Below are 9,482 nucleotides of genomic sequence, written 5' to 3'. Positions count from 1 at the left end.
AGGTGTTCGCTATACATGTGTTCGAAAAACGTAATGCATGACACTGGCAACCCGTTCACCGGTAAAGTTCTCGATGAAATTGTCCGGATTATCGAAACTTCCGGATTAACGAAATGTGGGAACAGAGTAATGTCACTCCATCAGATATAGTCGCTCTCCGCGTAATCGCAGAGGCGAGGTGTCCGCACTAACTTTGTCCGGACTAGCGAGGTGTCACTAATTGTTTCTTACGTGAAATCCCGTTTGATGAAAATTAAATGTAGAAGATATGACACTGGTTTATTGATGTAATTATAAGTATGCATCGTTAAATCTCAGCGTGTTCTACACTCCTGGTCAATCATGATACGTATTATATACAAATCCAAAAGTATCGACTTTGTTTCAGCTTCAGATTTAATACTCACCCCACAAAAATTAGTTTTACTAAAATTTGCATGGTCATATTATCAAAGGAATTTCAAAATTTAGTATAACTGATTCAATAAATCCCAACATATTTTGATATACTTCTTATCGAATTTATTGTTGGATGTTAAAATATTATAAACTTGAAAAAATATGAACATTACCAATGTCCACAATGACCAGTTGTGATATACAGTTGTTATATACAGTCTGTTGCTACATACAATTGTTATACACAGTTGTTAAACATTCGACAGATTCGTGACAGGTGACGACCTCTCCCCAACAATAAGTACGATGGGGAGCCTCCGGCATGCAGCTTGATGAGAAATAAACACGACAACAATGAGACTTACAGCGATGTGCAAAACGCTCCCTGCGTCGACCATCATGATCAAAGCCGCCGACAGAGCTTCACCTGCGTCTGTGAAAGAAGGTAGATCATGGACATACCTTAGCTTGTTTGCTTGGGTCTGTTATTTTTGTAGCAAAACCAAATAGAACATTCAGTAGCCCTTATCTTAAAGTGAAAGGTAATGTATCATTTGAAAGTACCGATGTCTATTTCACCGGGCTTGAAATATACATGAAATGGACATCATTCCTGTCATTCTGTCGCAGGTGGTTGCCCGGTAATTATAATCAAACAAAGCAATGTGTCTCGTGAAAAAAGAACCACTTTGTCTCGGTAACGATCCAGATAGAGAGTCAGTGGATACATTCGACAGAAACTGAGATTATAATAATAATGTCAAAACACACGGCACGCTATCCGTAGTTTGGATAATCATGATGGTGAGCCGTGAACACAATACCACATTATCGCTGACATGGTGATGACCGCACTTAAATCAGACCTCAAGACATTTTTATATGTTTATCGGAAAATGCGTCTGTGATAGAATCAGTTTGGGTGTAAAAGGGACGATTTAGCAAACTATCTTGTTGCTGTAAAATGCCATCGCTGATCGCAGGGTGAACGCTCGTGAATTGATGAAAGAGGCCGACTGTGAGAGATCGGGGGAGATCAAAAGATTCATTTCACATACGCAGACCCCCAGTTGCAGATCACGACAGGACCAGTTTATTGTCTATAATTTACCATTTATAATAAGAACTTTTTGGATTCTTTATATATCAAAATGGGTAAAATACTGTTTATTGGTCACCAAGCCGCACCTGCCTTTTAGTGAAATGCTCATTATTTCAATCAGTTATAGGAGTTATAGGATTTACTTGGGATATCATATTTTCATCCAGCAATTATTCAAACACGACCTGTTCCGAGAAAACAAGCATTTTACACCCCCGTCAGCATCAGCTATTAATAGGTTGGTTTAATGCTTCTCAACATTTTATTGAACCCATTTCATTCCAGTGCCCGTAGGGATTTCTCCGGAATTACTAGTTTAATCCTGAACAGAAACAAATAAACTACTGTCGTTTCAAATAACGATTCGTCTCTGTTTCGGTGCATGTGAACGTCCGTTGGATAAACGTTTTTATAAAGATTCCAATGTAACAGCTTTTACGTGAACTATTCATGGTATTACGTTATTACAACAAGTTTGTTTGATTTTGTTTTGTATTACGCCGCACTCAGCAATATTCCAGCTATATGACGGCGGTCTGTAAAATAATCGAGTCTGGACCAGACAATCCAGTGATTGACATCATGAGCATTGATCCACGCAATTGAGATCGATAAGATGCATCAACCAAGTCAGCGAGCCTGACCACCCGATCCTGTTATTCGCCTCTTACGACAAGCACAGTCGCCTCTTACGGCAATCATGGGTTGTTGAAGACCTTTTCTACCCCGGATGTTCACTGGTCTATGATTACAAGTATCTCGGATGTCGATGAAGTTTCTTGTGTTGAAACAGATGTTGACAAAGGTACTGAAAAACACCATACTCTTGTTGATTATTACAGAAACATAATCAAGAAAACTGGAGTTAATTATAACCCCAAGAGAGATCCAGCGCCATTAACAAATTATCATTAGCTCGACCCCACTGATTAAGAAGTAACCACATTAAACAGCGACACTCTCCGCATTAACCGATTAGAAGAATTTACAGCTTGATCAAAGAAAATGGTCGCAATTTTTCCCAACAGAACATATGTCGTTTAAGCCAAACAAACACAAGATGACAAAGCCTGTACCCCAGGCACACCGTTGGTGTTCTAGATTTCCCCAAAGTGTTGTACATTTCTTTCAATCACATGTCATTATCACCTTTCAAACGGCAACACAATGGGCTTTTTTGATTGGAGTGCTACCTTTGTCAGTCGGTGATATGTTTATGGTATCATTAACCGCCGAAAGATATAAAACCGCCTCGAGGTTGATATAAATGGGGATTTGTATTGAAAACAATGTATCTTCGTATTTTGGAATATAACTGTTTTGTCTGGTCCGCATGCCAAGCGATACATTTCATATTCCGTAGATGTTATAGACATTCTGTTGTTTAAGGACACGTTTGGAATGATGTTAATCCTGTTTATGACTTCTTAATGGACGTTTATTTCCTTTTATCATAAAGGCGTTTACATTTATTTGTCAGGTCGCTTCACCTGTGCTTATATATTTGCGTTTAGATACCCGTATCGATCAGCGACTCTTCAATGGCGGGGCGACTCTCAACCAATCCATGCGAATAAATTGGATTCCGGTCACCGGTATTGTTTTCGATCTTGGACCCTTTGAAGGTAACTTTCGATTAAACAAAGTATTCTAATTAGTAATTCAGTAAAGTAGAGATATTTTGATTGTAATAATATTATATGTGTTGTAGCTAATCGGACATGTATTTATTTGTTTGTTTGTTGTTTAACGCCGAGCTCAGTAATATTCCTGCTATATGAGGGCTGTCTGAAAAAAAATGATTCTCGACCAGACATTCCAGTGATTGGCATCATGAGCAAGCCTGACCACCCGATCCCTCACGACAAACCCGGATCTTCGCCAGCCAACTGGCCATGTTGAAGTGTGCTGCAAACAACAGCTGGCTCTAAAGCATGTCGTGTACTCGGATCTTTATGACTCGTATATATATCTCCACGGGTTTGGGACGTTGCTCATAATATCAATCACTGGTTTGTCCGGACTCGATTATTTACATGTCGTCGTCATATAGATGGAGTATTGTTGAGTGTGGAATTAAACAACAAACAAGCAAGCAAACGCTTGGCTACATATGCGGCCAAGTTCCATGGAAAGCGGGTGATGCGTGTGTGTTTTTTTGCTGTGCGATGCGCAACGCTGCAGCTGTTATAGAAATGGAATATTCCTGTCTTCGTCTTTAATAACAGACAAACAAACGGACGGTACCATTCCAAGTAAAATCGCCCAGATAAACAAATATATGGATAATAGAATCATGGGTACGGAGTAATGTTTATTTGTATTCATGCAGACGTTCCAACCAGCAGTAGTCTGGAATGCAGAGGTTCTGGAATAACGGATTTTCACTGTAATCATCTCCCAACGTTTGAAGTGGTGGGGCATCTAATGCCGAAGTGAGTGAGTTTGGTTTTACGCCGCTTTGAACATTATTTCAGTTATCTCACGGCGTATCAGCTTGATATGGGAGGAAAGCTTGAAGCGATGCAGTCTAAGGCCTTTACTGCTTAACTCGAGCACGAGTATGGTGCTGACAAACCAAGAAACATAATCAGGGTGAATCTAGGATTCGAACCTACGATCACAGTTTCCTGGCAACACAAAGGGACGCAACTCAACTCCAAAGGCTCGGATTCTAATCCTGCATGGATTTAATCAGGGTCTTGTATAACAATATAGGTCCGTGGTTTAATGTACAGAGCCCTGTCTTGGATATGTCAGGGAAAGTTGGTTCCAGCGGCGTCAAACCCCACTCCCTCACTAACAACTGACATATGATCGCTCATTTTGAAAATAGGTTGATAGTCCTCAGCTTAATCTCATTCATTTTTTAAAATTAATTCATCAGTGTTTTTGTAACTTGATGTAACTCGCTTATCCGGCCGGTTGTCTTACACAGCACGTCTGGATTAACGAGGTACTTGAACTAAGGAAATCTTCTAGTCAACTATTTCGTGGTTTAGTCTTATAGTTTCATGTTATAGTCAACTATTTCGTGGTTTAGTCTTACAATTTCAGGCGAACATATATACTTGAAGCATTATGTAAAGCAATTCACGTTGAAACTTTTTAATACCAGATCTTTCGTTGTTCGAATACATGTGTATGTTTTCTTCAAGTAACGGCAAATCAACGCTATTGACATGCTCTCTCTGACATGATTTATTACCATCAGTTGTCAAGATAACTTCCTCAGATCACAGCAAACAGTTGTACATGTCGATCCATATGTTGCCTGGCTATAGCGTTTTAACGGGATATTTCTTTATAAAGCTCGAAGACAGCTATCATTCCCCACACTACATCAATACAACGCATCTTAAAAAGTAACATTTCTGCTGCGTAAAAGAAACCAAAGACTGAGTATATACGGAATGCATCCAGTTCTAATATGTAATATATTTTGAGGGCCAACGTAGAAGGTGTCAAAGAACTAGATTTATATAGCCTATGATTAATGGGAATGAGATACCACAATGATACATAATCAATAGTCATGGTTAGTTCATGTCATAAACAGTGGTATGTCGTCGTGCACATTTAGTGACGTGTCACCAGTAACTAGGAAATCCAAGACCCGTGATGATCCGGGGTAGAATAGGTCTTGCTTGCCGTAAAAGGCGACTAACGGGATCGGGTGGTCAGACTCGCGGACTTGGTTGATGTATGTCATGGTATCCCAATTACGCGGATCGATGCTCATGATGTCAATCACTGGATTGTCTGGTCCAGACTCGATTATTTTACAGACCGCCGTCTTGTAGCTGGAATATTGCTGAGTGCGGCGTTAAACAACAAACAAACAAAACAAACAAAAGGAAATCCAAATGACTTTGAATAGTGTTTAACAAGGACATGCATGTCCGTCATCCGTTGCCCCCAGTGGGGCTTCATCCATGTTAGTCTCTCGCTATATCAAAATAAAAAAATACAAAGATCAATGAGTTGGGTTTATCGTTGGTTTGAACAACATTCGAGGTAAACGTAGTTCGAGACACACGTATAATTAAAGGGGAAGAATTTGAACACAGTGAAATTTTTTAATTCGATTTTCACTATTCGCTTATCTAGGCCCTTCATTATTTCTTATACATATTCGGTGCTCCGACCGCCTTCGTGGCCAAGTGTATGGAGCCTCTGCCCTGAGAGAGAAGGTCCGGGGTTCGATCCCCGTCTGCGTCATACCAAAAGACGTTAAGAGATGGTACTTGTTGTTTCCCTGCCTGTCACCCGGCATTAGGGGGCTAAAACAAGGACTGGTCGGATCGGAGTCAGTATACTCTGTCTGAATGGGTACCCATGTTAAACTGCGGCATGGTATCTCAGTGGGCTTGCACAATAAAACATTAGTCCAAGCTAGTGCTCCCATCCTCACACACACACGTGCACGCACGTCACTATACACATGCAATAATCCCGAACGTCATGTTAAACCCAATTCACTTCACCCATTCTCGATACTCCGCGTATCTCGAACTTAGTATGGTTCGATGGTTAGCTAGACTTCGAGTAAACAAGATTTTCATAACACATAATCCTCTAAAACGAGATGCATCGGAATGCCCAGGGTACCGTGACACCCACTAGTCCTAGAACATGACAGTAATACATTCAGTGAGTAATGTCTCTATTGTTATGTATAAATGGGAAAATTATTATTATTTTTGCAATGTCATTAATTATATAATTATAAATTAAGGAATGAATGAATAAACAACATAACAATATAAATATTTCGTTTTTAATGATTTTATTAGAAGGTACACACGGTTATTATCTATCGTGAAGACGTCCGATTTTCGATCACAAATCACTTAATTTCGTTAATCCGACATACTCGTTAATCCGACACAATCATGTGCAACTAACGATGTCGGATTAACGAGAATTGACTGTATTTAAATGTTGGCTATTTAATGTTTACAGTTAATAATGTTTACAGTTAATAATTGTCCTTCACATTAATCCGTAGTAGTTGTTATCCATACAAAAAGTGTCACGTCATCATAACCTGTCATGTTTCGTTTCGTGTATATATGCGCAAGAAGTGGAGAGTGTTAACGATAGTTACCACAGTGGCTTTATTCTTATCACGTGGTTGCACGGGATTTCAAAACTTTAAACGCTTATCCTGCACGAGACAAATAGTGCATCTCGAGTCACGGATCTATGACGTCACACGTGAGGCGTTTGTGAGCGTCGGTTCACATAACATAACAGTATGTCCGTTTGTGCATCGAACCAATCTAATGTCTCTTGATTATAGGTAATTCTTCATATATTAACCAACATGGATGGTATTCACGTTTCTTTTGTCGGTGAGTATACATAGGAGATGACTATACGATTTTTATGTTATAAAGAACTGTTATATAATACGGACTTTAATCAACATTCGAGCCGCCTCCGTGCTCTAGTGGTAGAGCGTCCGCCCGGAGAGCGGAAGGCCCGGGGTTCGATCCCCGACCGCGTCATACCAAAATACGTTTAAAGGTGGTACTTGTTGTTACCCTGTCTGGCGCTCGGCATTAAGGGGCTAAAACAAGTACTGGTCGGCTCGGAGTCAGTGTGTCTGTGTCTGAGTGGGGTATTCTTGTTAAACTGCGGCATGGTATCTCAGTGAGCTAGCACTATAAATCGGCATCAGTCCGGACTAGTACAAGCAGCCACACACACACGTGCATGCACGTCGCTATATAAGTGCAATAATCTTGGACGCGACGTTAAACCCCATTTCACCTCACCTAATCAACATTGGTTAACTGTAGTAGTTGCCTAACTTATGACCACCAGTATACATCTCGCAGATAGACGTGTCAAGTGTACCAGGTGATGTAGGTCACGTGCAGTTCAGACGTTGATATTGCTCAGACGTTGTAGCCGAGTGAAATAGATAGTACTTTAATTCACTTGTCAATTCCCAGGCCCATGTGAATCTAATCGTGATGACATCGATCAGCTGATAACGAAATCAACAACGTCGAGTTCAAGACGTACGGTTCTCTTGAGTCGAGGTTTTGTATTTTTTCTGATGCTATCAGAAGTGAAAAAATAACGCCAGAGGGGGGATTAACAATTACACACGTCTAGCTATTGTTGTAGTATTACACCACTCTCCGGCAATCAATAGAAATTAACATCGCTGAGAAGCTTGACCGTTGAAATATACATGAAACGTAAACATTTATTTCAGATGAGTGTTGGGGAGGTTCCGACAATTGTTGAAGTCAGATCTAGCGGAAGGCCATAATATTCTCGGACACGGACGGACCCTCCACGAACAACCTGCGGCTATTTTGACGCTGACCGCTGTCCAGACACACGATTTGGTGTCGTTGGTTTCACATACCTGGACTAAGACCTGCGTCCATCTGACCCGGAGGGTGGCACGTCAATTTGTCCTTTCCTGAAATTGAGCACATCCTAGTGAAATGTACATTGAAATAGACAACGCATGACCAGTTCATCTTTGTTAAAAGTGACAATGTAATCTGGGTCATTTATTCCCCAGCTGAAGATGAAGTATACGATGTGACATCTCTCTGTGACCATACAACGAACAGATAGATGCAGATCCCTAAATTATCGCTTCAGTCATTCAAGGGAATCTCGCCAAAGCTGACAAGCTTTTGAAATCCACCATGTCTATTTCAAACAAGCGGAGCCGATTTCACAGCGAAGCGAAATACAAATGAGGGTATTACAGCGTTACGTCATAATTCTAAGTATACCTAGTTGTCGTTGTACAGGAACTAGGACTCTGATAGAAGGGATTACTGTAATAACGCCCATGGTACGAAACCAAAACCAACTTTATCTAAGAATTTCCATGGTACGTCGAAGATAAATAGCTCATGGAGGTATTAATTTCGAAAACGATTATTTACAGCTGACAGAAGATGCAAGGTCAGAAAATTATGTTATTATTGCTGCCAGAGGACCGTATCCGGCCATTGTTCAGACACCAGTGAGGCTTAAATCTATGCGATGTTTGTGTTTGTGTTTAAACCAGTAGTGTATAGGCTCAATCAAATATTTGGTAAAATACATATTCATAACTAAAAGTGTTTTGATATAGCAGGATGTATATAGATGTATATATGTATGTATCCTGCAATACTATGGTTAGGGTAGACATCTATCATTTGCAATTTACACATTATGTTTTTATGTATCTATACATAAATGTATGTATCTTACTAGTATGTATTTATCTTTCACATGCCTGGTGCGATCTTTGCCCAATACACAGAACTTGAAAAACTAAAGAAAAACATAACTTCCTGATCAAAGGCAGGCTTGTAAATAAAAAAAAATCCTTGCAAGATCCTCAAACATTGGATATTACGAAACAGTTATTGAAACGTTCATTTACATAATACAAAACAGATTTCCTATGTTCACAGGGGCTCTGGTTTTCGAACTCCCCACGTTCATTTCTACATTAAATGACTGACTATGAAACGGTTGTTCGTGGATTCATGTATACATGAGCAGGGCACGGCATTGTAATTCGAACTCGCATGCTACAGAACTGACTCAGACGCAAGCGCGCTCGACTAATGCCTAGTCTGAAAATATGATTTAATATAATCTCGCTAGAAACAAGCAGCTTCACGTAAACTAAATAGGAGCCCCAGTAAAATGGGAGATTCAGAACCGGAGCCTACTGAAAGTCCAGACTTGCTTCATTTAGGGTTGCATATTAGCGAAGGGAAAATAATACGGTTGAGGGACTGGGAGACAGACTACAGGCACGCCAATGCGAGAGGTGATGAGTAAGCGTTAAATGATTCAGCTGCTGTTTGGTACAGTGGACACGACGTCATTGGGTGGTCACCCCGCTGTCTTCAGATCGCAGAACAAAAAAGAATACCCGTGTAGAACTGTATTTGAGAATAAGAACAATACAATGCCCACAGCCTGTAATACGCCATATGTG

The 9,482-nt window shown here is 40.2% G+C and overlaps 1 long non-coding RNA gene across 1 annotated transcript; it reads left to right on the top strand.

Moving 5' to 3' along the window:
• The first annotated feature begins 675 nt into the window (after positions 1-675).
• LOC125376134 lies at positions 676-8,984 on the top strand. The gene is made up of 3 exons (XR_007219053.1): positions 676-844; positions 3,016-3,126; positions 7,734-8,984. It is a non-coding gene; the product is annotated as an uncharacterized LOC125376134 (long non-coding RNA).
• Positions 8,985-9,482: the final 498 nt, after the last annotated feature.

This window comes from Haliotis rufescens, unplaced genomic scaffold, assembly GCF_023055435.1.
Source record: "Haliotis rufescens isolate VD_foot unplaced genomic scaffold, xgHalRufe1.0.p SCAF_7, whole genome shotgun sequence".
NCBI classification, from domain to species: domain Eukaryota; kingdom Metazoa; phylum Mollusca; class Gastropoda; order Lepetellida; family Haliotidae; genus Haliotis; species Haliotis rufescens.
The sequence above is the reverse complement of the archived record's forward strand: the minus strand, read 5'-3'. Positions and strand labels throughout refer to the sequence as shown.